Below are 15,420 nucleotides of genomic sequence, written 5' to 3'. Positions count from 1 at the left end.
CCGCCTCCACCCTCTGCCAAGATAAATCTTGCAGTATTCCTCAACCGGGCGTATACCGGCACCGCATCAGGTCCGCCTGCCATTTGCGTGGCCAGGTCGGTACCGCACAGCTTGCGCTGCACCCTTTGGGTTCAAGGAGACACACCAAAGGGCTGGGGGGGATCGCAACTCGTTGCTCAGGACTAAGCCTCTCTCCCAAATAGCAGCACGGGGGTGAAGTCCAGGCGAACCTGGACGATCCCCCGAGGCCGAGAGAGAGGGTACCTGAGCACCTTCTGACTAAAAACCTCCTGTACAAGTACACTTGGTCCTAGCCAAAAGGCCGAGAAGCGATAACCCGAACGTGCCGCGAGTTGACCGAGCCTGCCCAATACTGCTGTTCACCCCTTGCAGCGATTCAGCCTACTCCTAGGCAATTCCATGGGGCCCTGCAGGCTCACACACACTCACAGCTACGCGGGAGGTGAATAAAGGCCGGAGAGGAAGCAAGACAGGATTTGCTTCTTTTGCTTGCACCACAATGCAGTGCTGAAAGAGGAGGAATCGACATAAAAACGCCTTCCTGGCAACGCCCAAATGCCCTCCTGCCGTGCAAACACTGGCAGCAGCAGTAAGTGCATGCCCACTGCCACCCCTTCTCCTTTCACACCTTGTATCAGTTTTAATCCAGTCCAGTGCTGCCTGCTGAGCAGCACTGACCAACACTGCCTGGGCCCAGGCTTTTATCTCTGAGGCCCCATTATGATGTCAGAAAGCTGGCTCTGGCTCCTGAGGTCTCCACTATGACACGTGCAAAGTTCCGTCTGAACTTTATATAAGACGGTGCGGCTCAGTCAGTCACTCAGTGTTGCCTGAGAGGGCAACACTGCAACAGCCGGCCCCCAGGCTGTCTTTTTTTTGCACAGCTAGTTGCCTCCAGGAGGCCACAAGAGGGAGACAAGGGACTGCAAAATGGAAAATAGGCATCCACCAACTTTACAGACAACTTGTTCTCCTTGCTCCTACAACCTCCATCCTTGCACAGTTTGTTATTCTTCCAGGTAACATAGTAACAAATCCAAATTGCTGCTCTCTTTGTAGGCAAGCAAGGGTTTGTTGCAACTGCAATTCTTACTTCTTCTTGAAATGTAGGGACCACAGTACATTCCATCACATCCATCTAGTGTACACAGGTAGGTCCATTGTGACGGGCAGGCGGGCGGGCTGGCTGCTTTAATGGCTGTTTGCTGTTCCCTTACTCCACTCCACTATTTGACTGTGGTGCTGCATCAATCAGTGGCTGGCTCAGGTGCAGCTCTTTAACCTACCTAGGAGGGAGGGCGGAGAGAAGACAAGGAAGGTGAATGAGCTGTTCCAATGTGAAATGCCGGAAACACAGAAACACAGACGACACAAAACAAGAGGTGGCAATGTATTAATTAATTGCATTTAATAAATTAGCTCATTATCACACATGACTGTACAAATGCATTGTCCAACAGGTGTTGAAATAATGGGATTAAAAGGGGAGATCCCATCCGAAAGACAAAAACAATGGCAAACACAAAAAGCACTTTTGGAATCTGATTTTAGTAAACACATAAGGAAAGGGTGCACCGGTCCTGGAAATACTGCAATACCAGGTCAATGCGTGGAGTGGACAGAGCAAGCTCTATTTCCATCTCCCTGTTCTAAAAATCCATTTAATATATGGTCCCCAGATAGGGGACGTATCAGATATTAAACTGATAAGAACAGATAAGGTTTCAACAAAATTTTATTGACACATATATATATACAGAGAATACATTTTCATAGAGTAAAATTCAGTAATAAAATGCTTGTTGTACATTTCATAAAATAATTTTTGTGTAATACAATTCTGTAATAAATTATTTGTTTGTACATTTTTCTTTAATAAAATTCAGTAACAAAATGTTTTTTAATTCATTTCATTAAAACCTTTTTGTAAAATAAATTCAGTAATAAAATGTTTATTTTTAATACATTTCATTAAAATGATAAAAGCAATAAATTTTCAACGAGAAGAAGGTTTCTTTAACCCCTTCCCGCCCTAGCCACTTTTGACCTTCCTGACAGAGCCTCATTTTTCAAATCTGACATGTTCACTTTATGTGGTAATAACTCTGGAATGCTTTCACCTATCCAAGCGATTCTGAGATTGTTTTCTCGTGACACATTGCACTTTAAGTTACTAGCAAAATTTGCTCGATATGTTCTATATTTAATTGTGAATAACACCGAAAATTAGCGAAAAATTGCAAAAATTAGCATTTTTCTCAATTTAAATGTATCTGCTTGTAAGACAGGCAGTTATACCACACAAAATGGTTGCTAATTAACATCACCCATATGTCTACTTTAGATTGGCATCGTTTTTTGAACATCCTTTTATTTTTCTATGACATCACAAGGCCTACAACTTTAGCAGCAATTTCTCACATTTTCAAGAAAATGTCAAAAGGCCATTTTTACAGGGGCCAGTTCAGTTGTGAAGTGGCTTTGAGGGCCTTATATATTAGAAACCCCCAAAAAGTCACCCCATTTTAAAAACTTCACCCCTCAAAGTATTCAAAACAGCATTTAGAAAATGTCTTAACCCTTTACACATTTCACAGGAATTAAAGCAAAGTAGAGGTGGAATTTACAAATTTCATATTTATTGGCAGAAATAAATTTTTAATACTATTTTTTTATTACACAGAAGGTTTTAGCAGAGAAATTCAACTCAATATTTGTTGCCCAGTCTCTGCAGTTTTAGGAAATATCCCACATGTGGTCGTAGCGTGCTACTGGAATGAAGCACAGGCCTCAGAAGCAAAGGAACACCTAGTGGATTTTGGGGCCTTATTTTGTTAGAAGGGCTCTTGCAGTGACAAAACAGTACAAATCCCCCAAAAGTGACCCCATCTGGGAAACTAGACACCTCAAGGAAATTATCTAGGGGTATGGTGAGCATTTTGACCGCACAGGTTTTTTACAGAATTTATTGGAAGTAGGCCGTGAAAATTAAAATCAACATTTATTCAAAGAAAATTTAGGTTTAGCCATTTTTTTTCTCATTTCCACAAGGACTGAAGGAGAAAAAGCACCGTAAAATTTGGAAAGCAATGTCTCCCGAGTAAAACAATACCCCACATGTGGTAATAAACGGATATTTGAACACAGGGCATGGCTTAGAAGGGATGGAGTGCCATTTGGCTTTGGGAGATCACATTTAGCAGGAATGGTTTGAGAGGCCTTGTCACATTTACAAAGCCCCTGAGGGGACTAAACAGTGGAAACCCCCCACAAGTGACCCCATCTGGGAAACTAGACACCTCAAGGAAATTATCTAGGGGTATGGTAAGCATTTTGACCGCACAGGTTTTTTACAGAATTTATTGGAATTAGGCCGTGAAAATTAAAATCAACATTTATTCAAAGAAAATTTAGGTTTAGCCATTTTTTTTCTCATTTCCACAAGGACTGAAGGAGAAAAAGCACCGTAAAATTTGTAAAGCAATGTCTCCCGAGTAAAACAATACCCCACATGTGGTAATAAACGGATATTTGAACACAGGGCATGGCTTAGAAGGGATGGAGTGCCATTTGGCTTTGGGAGATCACATTTAGCAGGAATGGTTTGAGAGGCCTTGTCACATTTACAAAGCCCCTGAGGGGACTAAACAAGTGACCCCATTTCGTAAACTACACCCATTGAGGAAATTATCTAGGGGTATAGTGAGAATTTTTAGTTTTGTTTTAGGTGGTTTTTTTTTACAATTTTTAAATGATCAAATTTTAAATGGGGCTGGTCAGTAGAAAAATTAATAATTGGTCATGGCCAGTATGGGAGACAGAAAAGGTGAATAATGAATAAATAAATTAAAAATCCAAGGAGGTATGATATATTTTGAAACATTGGTTCATGCACAGGCCGGGATTTGTGGGACATGTCTCACAATGGTATGTGGTGTCCTTACGAATGCCTCGCTTGGCACACACACGGCATTTTTTTTGGGGCTTCTTTTTTTTTTCAGTGGGGGGGATTTCTGTCGGGAAATGCTGGCCGGGAATTATCCTACTGACGGAAGAGCCAGATGAACTGCCCTCTTCTTCCTGGTTACCAAACATCAGGGACTTTATGACCTTTTCCTGAAATTGCAGGAACGTACCTCCACTGCTGGCATATCTATAGAGGACAAAGGCGTTGTATAAAGCCATCTGTGTAAGATGCACAGACAGCTTCTTATACCATACTCTGGTCTTGCGCATGGCGTTGTATGGTTTTATAACCTGGTCGGACAGGTCAACGCCACCCATATACTTGTTGTACTCCTGTACACAATATGGTTTTGGGACTTGGGAAGTGGATCCACGTACAGGGACTAGGCTGCATCTGCTGTCGTGTATGCTGGTCAGTATAAGGACGTCCCTTTTATCCTTATACTTTAGGAGGAGCAGATTGTCGCAGCAGAAAGCTTTGCTCTCTCCTAATTTTAGGATCTGACCCAGCAATGTTTTGGGGAGGCCCTTCTTATTTTTGCGGATTGTTCCGCATGCCAAGGTGGATCTGGACAAGAGAACTTTTACTAAGGGGACACTGTTATAAAAGTTGTCCAGATAAAGATGATAGCCTTTCCCAAGTAAAGGATGGATAAGATCCCATACGATCTTTCCACTAATTCCAAGGAAAGGGGGGCATTCTGGGGGATCTATATGGGAGTCTTTTCCCTCATAGACCCTAAAGGAGTAGGTGTAACCGGTGGCACTTTCGCACAGCTTGTAGAGCTTTATGCCGTACCGGGCTCTTTTATTGGGTAGATACTGCCTGAAGTGCAGTCTACCCTTGAAGCTGACTAGGGATTCATCTACCGAAATATTTTGCTGGGGGGTATAAACGTGGGAAAAAATTTGGGAGTAGTGGGCAATCAATGGTCGTATTTTATATAGCCTATCAAAATTTGGGTCCTGTGGGGGTGGGCACTGGCTATTATCATTGTAATGAAGGAATTTCAGGATGGCTTCGAAGCGCTTCCTTGGCATTACTGTGCGGTAAATGGGGGTGTTATATAAAATATCAAGGGACCAATAGTCTCTAATCCTAGGCTTTTTTATTAGGCCAAAACTTAAAAATATGCCCCAAAACTTCCGCAATTCCACTAGGTTTGTGGGGGTCCAATTTTGGCTTCTCCCATAATAAGAGTCAGGGTTCTGGGCGATAAATTGTTCCGCATAGATGTTGGTCTGCTGGACCATTAACGCTAAAAGGGAGTCTGAAAAAAAAAGGTTAAAATAATCAATGGGGCTGAAACCCGTCATTTCAATTTGAATGCCTGAGCGGGCTGTAAACTCAGGCACCTGGGGGGTATAATTCTCTGCAGCTTCCCAGGTCAGCTCAGGCAGATCAGGAACTACGGCTCTTCTACGCCGACTGGGGGGTGCAGATTCAGAGTCACTGGATGCAGAGGAAGATGGAAGCACGAACTGCTCCTCACCTTCACTTGCGCTGTCCGTGTCGGAACACAGCATTGCAGATGCTTCCTCGGCTAAAAAGACTCTTTTGGCCATACTGAAAAACTTGTGCTACCTAACTAACTAAAAACAGGTTAGTGGGCACAAAAGGGCAGAAAAGCGGCAGATCGCTGGTTTTTTTTAACTTACGCACTGTATTTATTCCTGTCTCCGTCTCTCACAAGCTCTCTGACAGGAAAGAGCTTGTCAGAGACGGAGATGCCGGCAAACCACGGCTCCTGCGCTGTGATTGGCCTGTCAGTACTGACCAATCACAGCTCGTTTCCGGCACAGGGACCACTCTGATTGGTCCTGTTTGAATCCTGCTTTGTGATCGGGACGCTGTCACCATGTCTGTTGACATGGTGACAGTTTGAAGCTTGGGCATGCACAGCTTCCCCATGGCTCCTCTATCCCCCCCACGGGTGCAATAGGCAGGCACCACTGCTACTGCGCTGTGATTGGCCTGTCAGTACTGACCAATCACAGCTCGTTTCCGGCACAGGGACCACTCTGATTGGTCCTGTTTGAATCCTGCTTTGCGATCGGGACACTGTCACCATGTCTGTTGACATGGTGACAGTTTGAAGCTTGGGCATGCACAGCTTCCCCATGGCTCCTCTATTCCCCCCACGGGTGCAATAGGCAGGCAACACTGCTCCTGCGCTATGATTGGCCTGTCAGTACTGACCAATCACAGCTCGTTTCCGGCACAGGGACCACTCTGATTGGTCCTGTTTGAATCCTGCTTTGCGATCGGGACGCTGTCACCATGTCTGTTGACATGGTGACAGTTTGAAGCTTGGGCATGCACAGCTTCCCCATGGCTCCTCTATTCCCCCACGGGTGCAAAAGGCAGGCACACACCGCTCATACTCGGAACTGGCTCCCGGCCGCTTTCGGAAGGAGACGCCGACGTGGCCTTGCTCGTGCAACTCCAGGTGGGCTTGAGGCTTCCGAAAATGCCATAAAAAAAAAAAGATTTTTTTATTATGAAGGTAGAAAAATCAGCGGGACCGACCCGCGAGCGAAGCCGACGTGGAGTTCCAGGAGGTCGGCATGAGTTGGCCGTGCATACCGCTAAAGCCCTCAAACTCCGAGGCTGGCGCTGAGGAGCTCATACACGGCTGCAACCGGGCTGGCACGGCTTCCCCATGGCTCCTCTATCCCCCCAAGGATGCCATAGGCAGGCACACGCCGCTCATACCCGGAGCGGGCACACCGCCGCTGACATGCATCCTTCGCGGACCGGAAGTGCTTGTCAGCCGGCTGGACACAACGGGACTCGCCGCGGGCGCTGTGGAGCTCCCACAAGGAAGCTGCCGGCATGTACAAGCTCCCAAGGGGCCCCTCTATCCCCCCACGGGTGCAAAAGGCAGGCACACGCCGCTCATACTCGGAACTGGCTCCCGGCCGCTTTCGGAAGGAGACGCCGACGTGGCCTTGCTCGTGCAACTCCAGGTGGGCTTGAGGCTTCCGAAAATGCCATAAAAAAAAAAAGATTTTTTTATTATGAAGGTAGAAAAATCAGCGGGACCGACCCGCGAGCGAAGCCGACGGGGAGTTCCAGGAGGTCGGCATGAGTTGGCCGTGCATACCGCTAAAGCCCTCAAACTCCGAGGCTGGCGCTGAGGAGCTCATACACGGCTGCAACCGGGCTGGCACGGCTTCCCCATGGCTCCTCTATCCCCCCAAGGATGCCATAGGCAGGCACACGCCGCTCATACCCGGAGCGGGCACACCGCCGCTGACATGCATCCTTCGCGGACCGGAAGTGCTTGTCAGCCGGCTGGACACAACGGGACTCGCCGCGGGCGCTGTGGAGCTCCCACAAGGAAGCTGCCGGCATGTACAAGCTCCCCAGGGGCCCCTCTATCCCCCCACGGGTGCAAAAGGCAGGCACACGCCGCTCATACTCGGAACTGGCTCCCGGCCGCTTTCGGAAGGAGACGCCGACGTGGCCTTGCTCGTGCAACTCCAGGTGGGCTTGAGGCTTCCGAAAATGCCATAAAAAAAAAAAGATTTTTTTATTATGAAGGTAGAAAAATCAGCGGGACCGACCCGCGAGCGAAGCCGACGGGGAGTTCCAGGAGGTCGGCATGAGTTGGCCGTGCATACCGCTAAAGCCCTCAAACTCCGAGGCTGGCGCTGAGGAGCTCATACACGGCTGCAACCGGGCTGGCACGGCTTCCCCATGGCTCCTCTATCCCCCCAAGGATGCCATAGGCAGGCACACGCCGCTCATACCCGGAGCGGGCACACCGCCGCTGACATGCATCCTTCGCGGACCGGAAGTGCTTGTCAGCCGGCTGGACACAACGGGACTCGCCGCGGGCGCTGTGGAGCTCCCACAAGGAAGCTGCCGGCATGTACAAGCTCCCCAGGGGCCCCTCTATCCCCCCACGGGTGCAAAAGGCAGGCACACGCCGCTCATACTCGGAACTGGCTCCCGGCCGCTTTCGGAAGGAGACGCCGACGTGGCCTTGCTCGTGCAACTCCAGGTGCACTTTCACAATTGTTTTTTTTTAAAAAAATTATATTGCACCCATGGGGGGGATAGAGGAGCCATGGGGAAGCTGTGCAAGACCGGGGACAGCCGTGTACGAGCTCCGCAGCGCCCGTTGCAGACTTCCAGGTTTCGAGCGGTAGACGCGGCCACCTCATGCCGACCTCCTAGAAGTCCCCGTCGGCCTCGCTCGCGGGTCGGTCCCGCTGATTTTTCTACCTTCTTAATAAAAAAATCTTTTTTTTTTTTATGGCATTTTCGGAAGCCCCAAGCCCACCTGGAGTTGCACGAGCAAGGCCACGTCGGCGACTCCTTCCGAAAGCGGCCGGGAGCCAGCTCCGTGTATGAGCGGTGTGTGCCTGCCTATTGCAGCCGTGGAGGGATAGAGGAGCCATGGGGAAGCTGTGCCAGCCCGGGGGCAGCCCTGTAGGAGCTCCACAGCGCCCGCGGCGAGTCCCGCCGTGTCCACCCGGCTGCCAAGCACTTCCTGTCCGCGAGTGATGCATGACAGCGGCCGGGAGCCAGCTCCGCCTATTAGCGGCGGTGTGCCTGCCTTCTGCACCCGTGGGGGGATAGAGGGGCCCCGTGGGAGCTGCTGCATGCCGGCAGCTTCCTTGTGGGAGCTCCACAGCGCCCGCGGTCCTCGGCGGACTTCCAGGGCAAGAGCGGTATGAGCGGCCACCTCATGCCGACCTCCTGGAAGTCCCCGTCGGCTTAGCTCGCGGGTCGGTCCCGCTGGTTTTTTTTTTACCTTCTTAATAAAAAAATCTTTTTTTTTTTATGGTACTTTCGGAAGCCTCAAGCCCACCTGCAGTTGCACGAGCAAGGCCACCTCGGTGACTCCTACCGAAAGCGGCCGGGAGCCATCTCCGTGTACGAGCGGCGTGTGCGGCGTGTGCCTGCCTATTGCACCCGTGGGGGGATAGAGGAGCTTTGGGGAAGCTGTGCCAGCCCGGGGGCAGCCCTGTAGGAGCTCCACAGCGCCCGCGGCGAGTCCCGCCGTGTCCACCCGGCTGCCAAGCACTTCCGGTCCGCGAGTGATGCATGACAGCGGCCGGGAGCCAGCTCCGCCTATTAGCTGCGGTGTGCCTGCCTTCTGCACCCGTGGGGGGATAGAGGGGCCCCGTGGGAGCTGCTGCATGCCGGCAGCTTCCTTGTGGGAGCTGGGCATCGGCCGCGGCGAGTCCCGTAGTTCACCCGCCCGACAAGCACTTCCGGCCCGCGGCGGACTTCCAGGGCTCAAGCGGTAGGCGCGGCCACCTCATGCCGACCTCCTGGAACTCCCCCTCGGCCTCGCTCGCGTGTCTGTCTTCATTCACGTTTTGGTGAAAAAACCCTATGAGGTTTTTATTTTGGCCTTCAGCCAAGCAGCAGTTCCAGGAGGCCGGGCATTTTGGCACCTCCCACCGGTGTAATTGGCGAGGTGACACTTTTAGGGGTGTGAATATCTCCTACGCCTGAAATACTGTGAGAGGGAGAACTTGCTCCGCCTCCCAAGTCCAACACTTCCAGGACGAGAGGAGGGGTTCCCTGCTTAGGCCGAATGCTGCTTCCACGGCGATAGCGGCACCAAGCCGCCCTCTCACGCCGCTGCCCTGGATGTCCCCGTCGGCCTCGCTCGCTGGTCGGGTCCGGTGTTTTTTTACCTTCTTAATAAAAAATTATTTTTTTTTTTATGTTATTTCCTGAAGCCCCAAGCCCACCTGCAGTTGCACGAGCAAGGCCACCTCGGCAACTCCTACCGAAAGCCGTGAACGAGGAAGTACAAACGGGAGCTGCTCCCGTTCCAAGCCGAGAAGGACTTCCATGGTGTGACCGGTAGGTAGTGGCACCTCCTGCCGTCCTCCTGGAAGTCCCCGTCGGCCTGGCTCACGGCTCGGTCCCGCTGTGTGTTTTACCTTCATAATAAAAAACACTTTTTTTTTTTATGGTATTTTCTGAAGTCCCAAGCCGACCTGCAGTTGCAGGAGCTCGGCCACCTCGGCAACTCCTACCGAAAGCCGTGAACGAGGAAGTACAAACGGGAGCTGCTCCCGTTCCAAGCCGAGAAGGACTTCCATGGTGTGACCGGTAGGTAGTGGCACCTCCTGCCGTCCTCCTGGAAGTCCCCGTCGGCCTCGCTCGCAGGTCTGTCTTCATTGACGTTTTGGAGAAAAAACCCTATGAAGTTTTTATTTTGGGCCTCAGCCGGGCAGCAGTTCCATGAGCCCGGGTACTTTGGCACCTTACCCCGGTGTATTTGAGGTGGTGACACTTTTAGGGGTGTGAATATCTCCTTCACCTGAAATCCTGTGAGAGGGCATCTAGGTTTTGAGTTCCAAGTCCCAACGGTTCTTCCTAGCGGGAAGTCCTAACCGTTCCTGGCCGAGAGTGACTTCCAGGGTTTGAGCAATAGGTACCGGCCCGCCCTCTCACGGTGCCTCCTGGAAGTCCCCGTCGGCCTCGTTCGCTGGTCGGTCCGCTGCACCTTAACTTCCATGAAAGAACTTTGGTGCATTCTTTCTGGAGTCCCAGGCCGACCAGCAGTTGCAGGAGCTCGGCCAGCCCTGTGACTCCAACCGAGTACCATGAAGGAGGACGTGCTGCACGTTCTTGCGGGAGCTGCACCTGGTCCAACCCGAGAAGGACTTCCATGGTGTGACCGGTATGTAGTGCACATCATGCTGGCCTCCTGGAAGTTCCCGTCGGCCTTGCTCGCTGGTCGGTCCGCTGCACCTGAACTTCCACGAAAGAACTTTGATGCATTCTTTCTGGAGTCCCAGGCCGACCAGCAGTTGCAGGAGCTCGGCCACCTTGGCGACTCCAACCGAACACCTTGAAGGAGGACGTGCTGCACGTTCTAGCGGGAGCTGCACCTGGTCCAACCCGAGAATGACTTCCATGGTGTGACCGGTATGTAGTGGCACGTCATGCCGGCCCCCTGGAAGTCCCCGTCGGCCTCGCTGGCAGGTCTGTCTTCATTGACGTTTTGGAGGAAAAACCCTATGAGGTTTTTATTTTGGGCCTCAGCCGGGCAGCAGTTCCAGGAGCCCGGGTACTTTGGCACCTTACCCCGGTGTATTTGAGGTGGTGACACTTTTAGGGGTGTGAATATCTCCTTCACCTGAAATCCTGTGAGAGGGCATTTAGGTTTTGAGTTCCAAGTCCCAACGGTTCTTCCTAGCGGGAAGTCCTAACCGTTCGTGGCCGAGAGTGACTTCCAGGGTGTGAGCGATAGGCACCGGCCCTCTCATGGTGTCTCCTGGAAGTCCCCGTCGGCCTCGTTGGCTGGTCGGTCCGCTGCACCTGAACTTCCACGAAAGAACTTTGGTGCATTCTTTCTGGAGTCCCAGGCCGACCAGCAGTTGTAGGAGCTCGGCCACGTTGGCGACTCCAATCGAGAGTACCGTGAAGGAGGACGTGCTGCACGTTCTAGCGGGAGCTGCACCTGGTCCAACCCGAGAATGACTTCCATGGTGTGGCCGGTATGTAGTGGCACGCCATGCCGGCCTCCTGGAAGTCCCCGTCGGCCTAGCTCGCAGGTCTGTCTTCATTGACGTTTTGGAGGAAAAACCCTATGAGGTTTTTATTTTGGGCTTCAGCCGGGCAGCAGTTCCAGGAGCCCGGGTAAGTTGGCACCTTACCCCGGTGTATTTGAGGTGGTGACACTTTTAGGGGAGCGAATATCTCCTTCACCTGAAAACCTGTGAGAGGGCATTTCTGCTCCGCGTTCCAAGTCCCAACGGTTCTTCCTAGCGGGAAGTCCTAACCCTTCGTGGCCGAGAAGGACTTCCATGGTGTGACTGGTATGTAGTGGCACGTCATGCCGGCCTCCTGGAAGTCCCCGTCGGCCTCGTTGGCTGGTCGGTCCGCTGCACCTGAACTTCCACGAAAGAACTTTGGTGCATTCTTTCTGGAGTCCCAGGCCGACCAGCAGTTGTAGGAGCTCGGCCACGTTGGCGACTCCAATCGAGAGTACCGTGAAGGAGGACGTGCTGCACGTTCTAGCGGGAGCTGCACCTGGTCCAACCCGAGAATGACTTCCATGGTGTGGCCGGTATGTAGTGGCACGCCATGCCGGCCTCCTGGAAGTCCCCGTCGGCCTAGCTCGCAGGTCTGTCTTCATTGACGTTTTGGAGGAAAAACCCTATGAGGTTTTTATTTTGGGCTTCAGCCGGGCAGCAGTTCCAGGAGCCCGGGTAAGTTGGCACCTTACCCCGGTGTATTTGAGGTGGTGACACTTTTAGGGGAGCGAATATCTCCTTCACCTGAAAACCTGTGAGAGGGCATTTCTGCTCCGCGTTCCAAGTCCCAACGGTTCTTCCTAGCGGGAAGTCCTAACCCTTCTTGGCCGAGAAGGACTTCCATGGTGTGACTGGTATGTAGTGGCACGTCATGCCGGCCTCCTGGAAGTCCCCGTCGGCCTCGTTGGCTGGTCGGTCCGCTGCACCTGAACTTCCACGAAAGAACTTTGGTGCATTCTTTCTGGAGTCCCAGGCCGACCAGCAGTTGTAGGAGCTCGGCCACGTTGGCGACTCCAATCGAGAGTACCGTGAAGGAGGACGTGCTGCACGTTCTAGCGGGAGCTGCACCTGGTCCAACCCGAGAAGGACTTCCATGGTGTGACCGGTATGTAGTGGCACGTTATGCCGGCCTCCTGGAAGTCCCCGTCGGCCTCGATGGCAGGTCTGTCTTCATTGACGTTTTGGAGGAAAAACCCTATGAGGTTTTTATTTTGGGCTTCAGCCGGGCAGCAGTTCCAGGAGCCCGGGTAAGTTGGCACCTTACCCCGGTGTATTTGAGGTGGTGACACTTTTAGGGGTGCGAATATCTCCTTCACCTGAAATCCTGTGAGAGGGCATTTAGGTTTTGAGTTCCAAGTCCCAACGGTTCTTCCTAGCGGGAAGTCCTAACCGTTCGTGGCCGAGAGTGACTTCCAGGGTGTGAGCGATAGGCACCGGCCCTCTCATGGTGTCTCCTGGAAGTCCCCGTCGGCCTCATTGGCTGGTCGGTCCGCTGCACCTGAACTTCCACGAAAGAACTGTGGTACATTCTTTCTGGAGTCCCAGGCCGACCAGCAGTTGTAGGAGCTCGGCCACGTTGGCGACTCCAATCGAGAGTACCGTGAAGGAGGACGTGCTGCACGTTCTAGCGGGAGCTGCACCTGGTCCAACCCGAGAAGGACTTCCATGGTGTGACCGGTATGTAGTGGCACGTCATGCCGGCCTCCTGGAAGTCCCCGTCGGCCTCGCTGGCAGGTCTGTCTTCATTGACGTTTTGGAGGAAAAACCCTATGAGGTTTTTATTTTGGGCTTCAGCCGGGCAGCAGTTCCAGGAGCCCGGGTAAGTTGGCACCTTACCCCGGTGTATTTGAGGTGGTGACACTTTTAGGGGTGCGAATATCTCCTTCACCTGAAATCCTGTGAGAGGGCATTTAGGTTTTGAGTTCCAAGTCCCAACGGTTCTTCCTAGCGGGAAGTCCTAACCGTTCGTGGCCGAGAGTGACTTCCAGGGTGTGAGCGATATGCACCGGCCCTCTCATGGTGTCTCCTGGAAGTCCCCGTCGGCCTCATTGGCTGGTCGGTCCGCTGCACCTGAACTTCCACGAAAGAACTGTGGTACATTCTTTCTGGAGTCCCAGGCCGACCAGCAGTTGTAGGAGCTCGGCCACGTTGGCGACTCCAATCGAGAGTACCGTGAAGGAGGACGTGCTGCACGTTCTAGCGGGAGCTGCACCTGGTCCAACCCGAGAAGGACTTCCATGGTGTGACCGGTATGTAGTGGCACGTCATGCCGGCCTCCTGGAAGTCCCCGTCGGCCTCGCTGGCAGGTCTGTCTTCATTGACGTTTTGGAGGAAAAACCCTATGAGGTTTTTATTTTGGGCTTCAGCCGGGCAGCAGTTCCAGGAGCCCGGGTAAGTTGGCACCTTACCCCGGTGTATTTGAGGTGGTGACACTTTTAGGGGTGCGAATATCTCCTTCACCTGAAATCCTGTGAGAGGGCATTTAGGTTTTGAGTTCCAAGTCCCAACGGTTCTTCCTAGCGGGAAGTCCTAACCGTTCGTGGCCGAGAGTGACTTCCAGGGTGTGAGCGATAGGCACCGGCCCTCTCATGGTGTCTCCTGGAAGTCCTCGTCGGCCTCGTCCACCTGTCGTTAAGCTGTGAGAGGAGCACGTGCTCCCGCGCCGTTTGAGTCTTTGGAATTTGTCCAAGACTCCTCAGATCGATCTGGCTCCCCGCGACCCGGCGGCGGAGGGACCACTCGCTCGGCAGTGCTTTGGAGCCCTGTCGGTTACGGCGAGCGCGTCTTCCTCCCACACCGTCCGGGTCTGTTTCGCCCCCGGCCACCTACGGCCGGTGTCCCAAAAAGCCCGGCGGTCCTGCTAAGGCGGGCGCCGGTACCTCTCGCTCCCGCGAGGTGCGTTTGCTCAGTGCTGCTTCTATCACTCTAAAAGGCGTCCGAGAGTGCGCTGGTGTCGCCGGAGCCCGAGGCGCGAGAGAAAGCTTTAAACGACGGGGAGGCAGTGACCGCCCCCGTATGTCCGCTGCTCGCAAGGGCCTCTCTAGCCGAGGTGCTCCCAGGCGCACCCGCGCATGGGGCACGGTTGTTTCTCGCAAGTAGTCCAAAGCCGTCTTCCGCCTCGCCCGAGGCTGGAAGTGTCGGCGTGGCTCCCGCATGCACGCCACACGCGGCTCCACGGTGGCTTCCCTCCCCCCCTCTCCGGAGGGGGCGGCCCCATCCCATGTGGAGCCGCTAAGCCGCCGGGAAAGCGGCCTAGGTTCCCCGTGGGCGACAAAGGCGTCTTCCTCGGCACTTTGCGAGCTGGGCCGCCGGAGAGAGCAGTTAACCCGGATTGTCGAGGTTGTCCGTTGCCTTTGTCCCATATTACCTAAGCCTGGTCCTTGTTACCTTACTGGTAAGGGTTAGGGACGCTGAGCGCGCTCCATCTTCTCGGCTCTATGTTGGGCTCTCTCTAAACAGGTCCTCGACTTAAGACCGACCGGTCTTCGTAGGCATCCTTCATCTCGGCAGGTTGCGAGCTGGGCCGCCGGTGAGAGCAGTTAACCCGGATTGTCGAGGTTGCCGTTGCCTTTGTCCCATATTACCTAAGCCTGGTCCTTGATACCTTACTGGTAAGGGTTAGGGACACTGAGCGCGCTCCATCTTCTCGGCTCTATGTTGGGCTCTCTCTAAACAGGTCCTCGACTTACGATGCTGCCCCGACCGACCGACCGGTCTTCGTAGGAGTCCTCCATCTCGGCAGGTTGCGAGCTGGGCCGCCGGTGAGAGCAGTTAACCCGGATTGTCGAGGTTGCCGTTGCCTTTGTCCCATATTACCTAAGCCTGGTCCTTGATACCTTACTGGTAAGGGTTAGGGACGATGAGCGCGCTCCATCTTCTCGGCTCTATGTTGGGCTCTCTCTAAACAGGTCCTCG

General features: G+C 53.0%; 1 pseudogene; it reads right to left on the bottom strand.

The window, feature by feature from the left end:
• Positions 1 to 1,585: 1,585 nt before the first annotated feature.
• On the bottom strand, positions 1,586 to 1,760 carry LOC142653926 (U2 spliceosomal RNA; annotated as a pseudogene).
• Between the last annotated feature and the right edge of the window lie 13,660 nt (positions 1,761 to 15,420).

The sequence above is a fragment of the Rhinoderma darwinii genome, chromosome 5 (assembly GCF_050947455.1).
Source record: "Rhinoderma darwinii isolate aRhiDar2 chromosome 5, aRhiDar2.hap1, whole genome shotgun sequence".
Lineage (NCBI taxonomy): Eukaryota > Metazoa > Chordata > Amphibia > Anura > Rhinodermatidae > Rhinoderma > Rhinoderma darwinii.
This window is presented reverse-complemented; position numbering and strand designations above follow the sequence as displayed.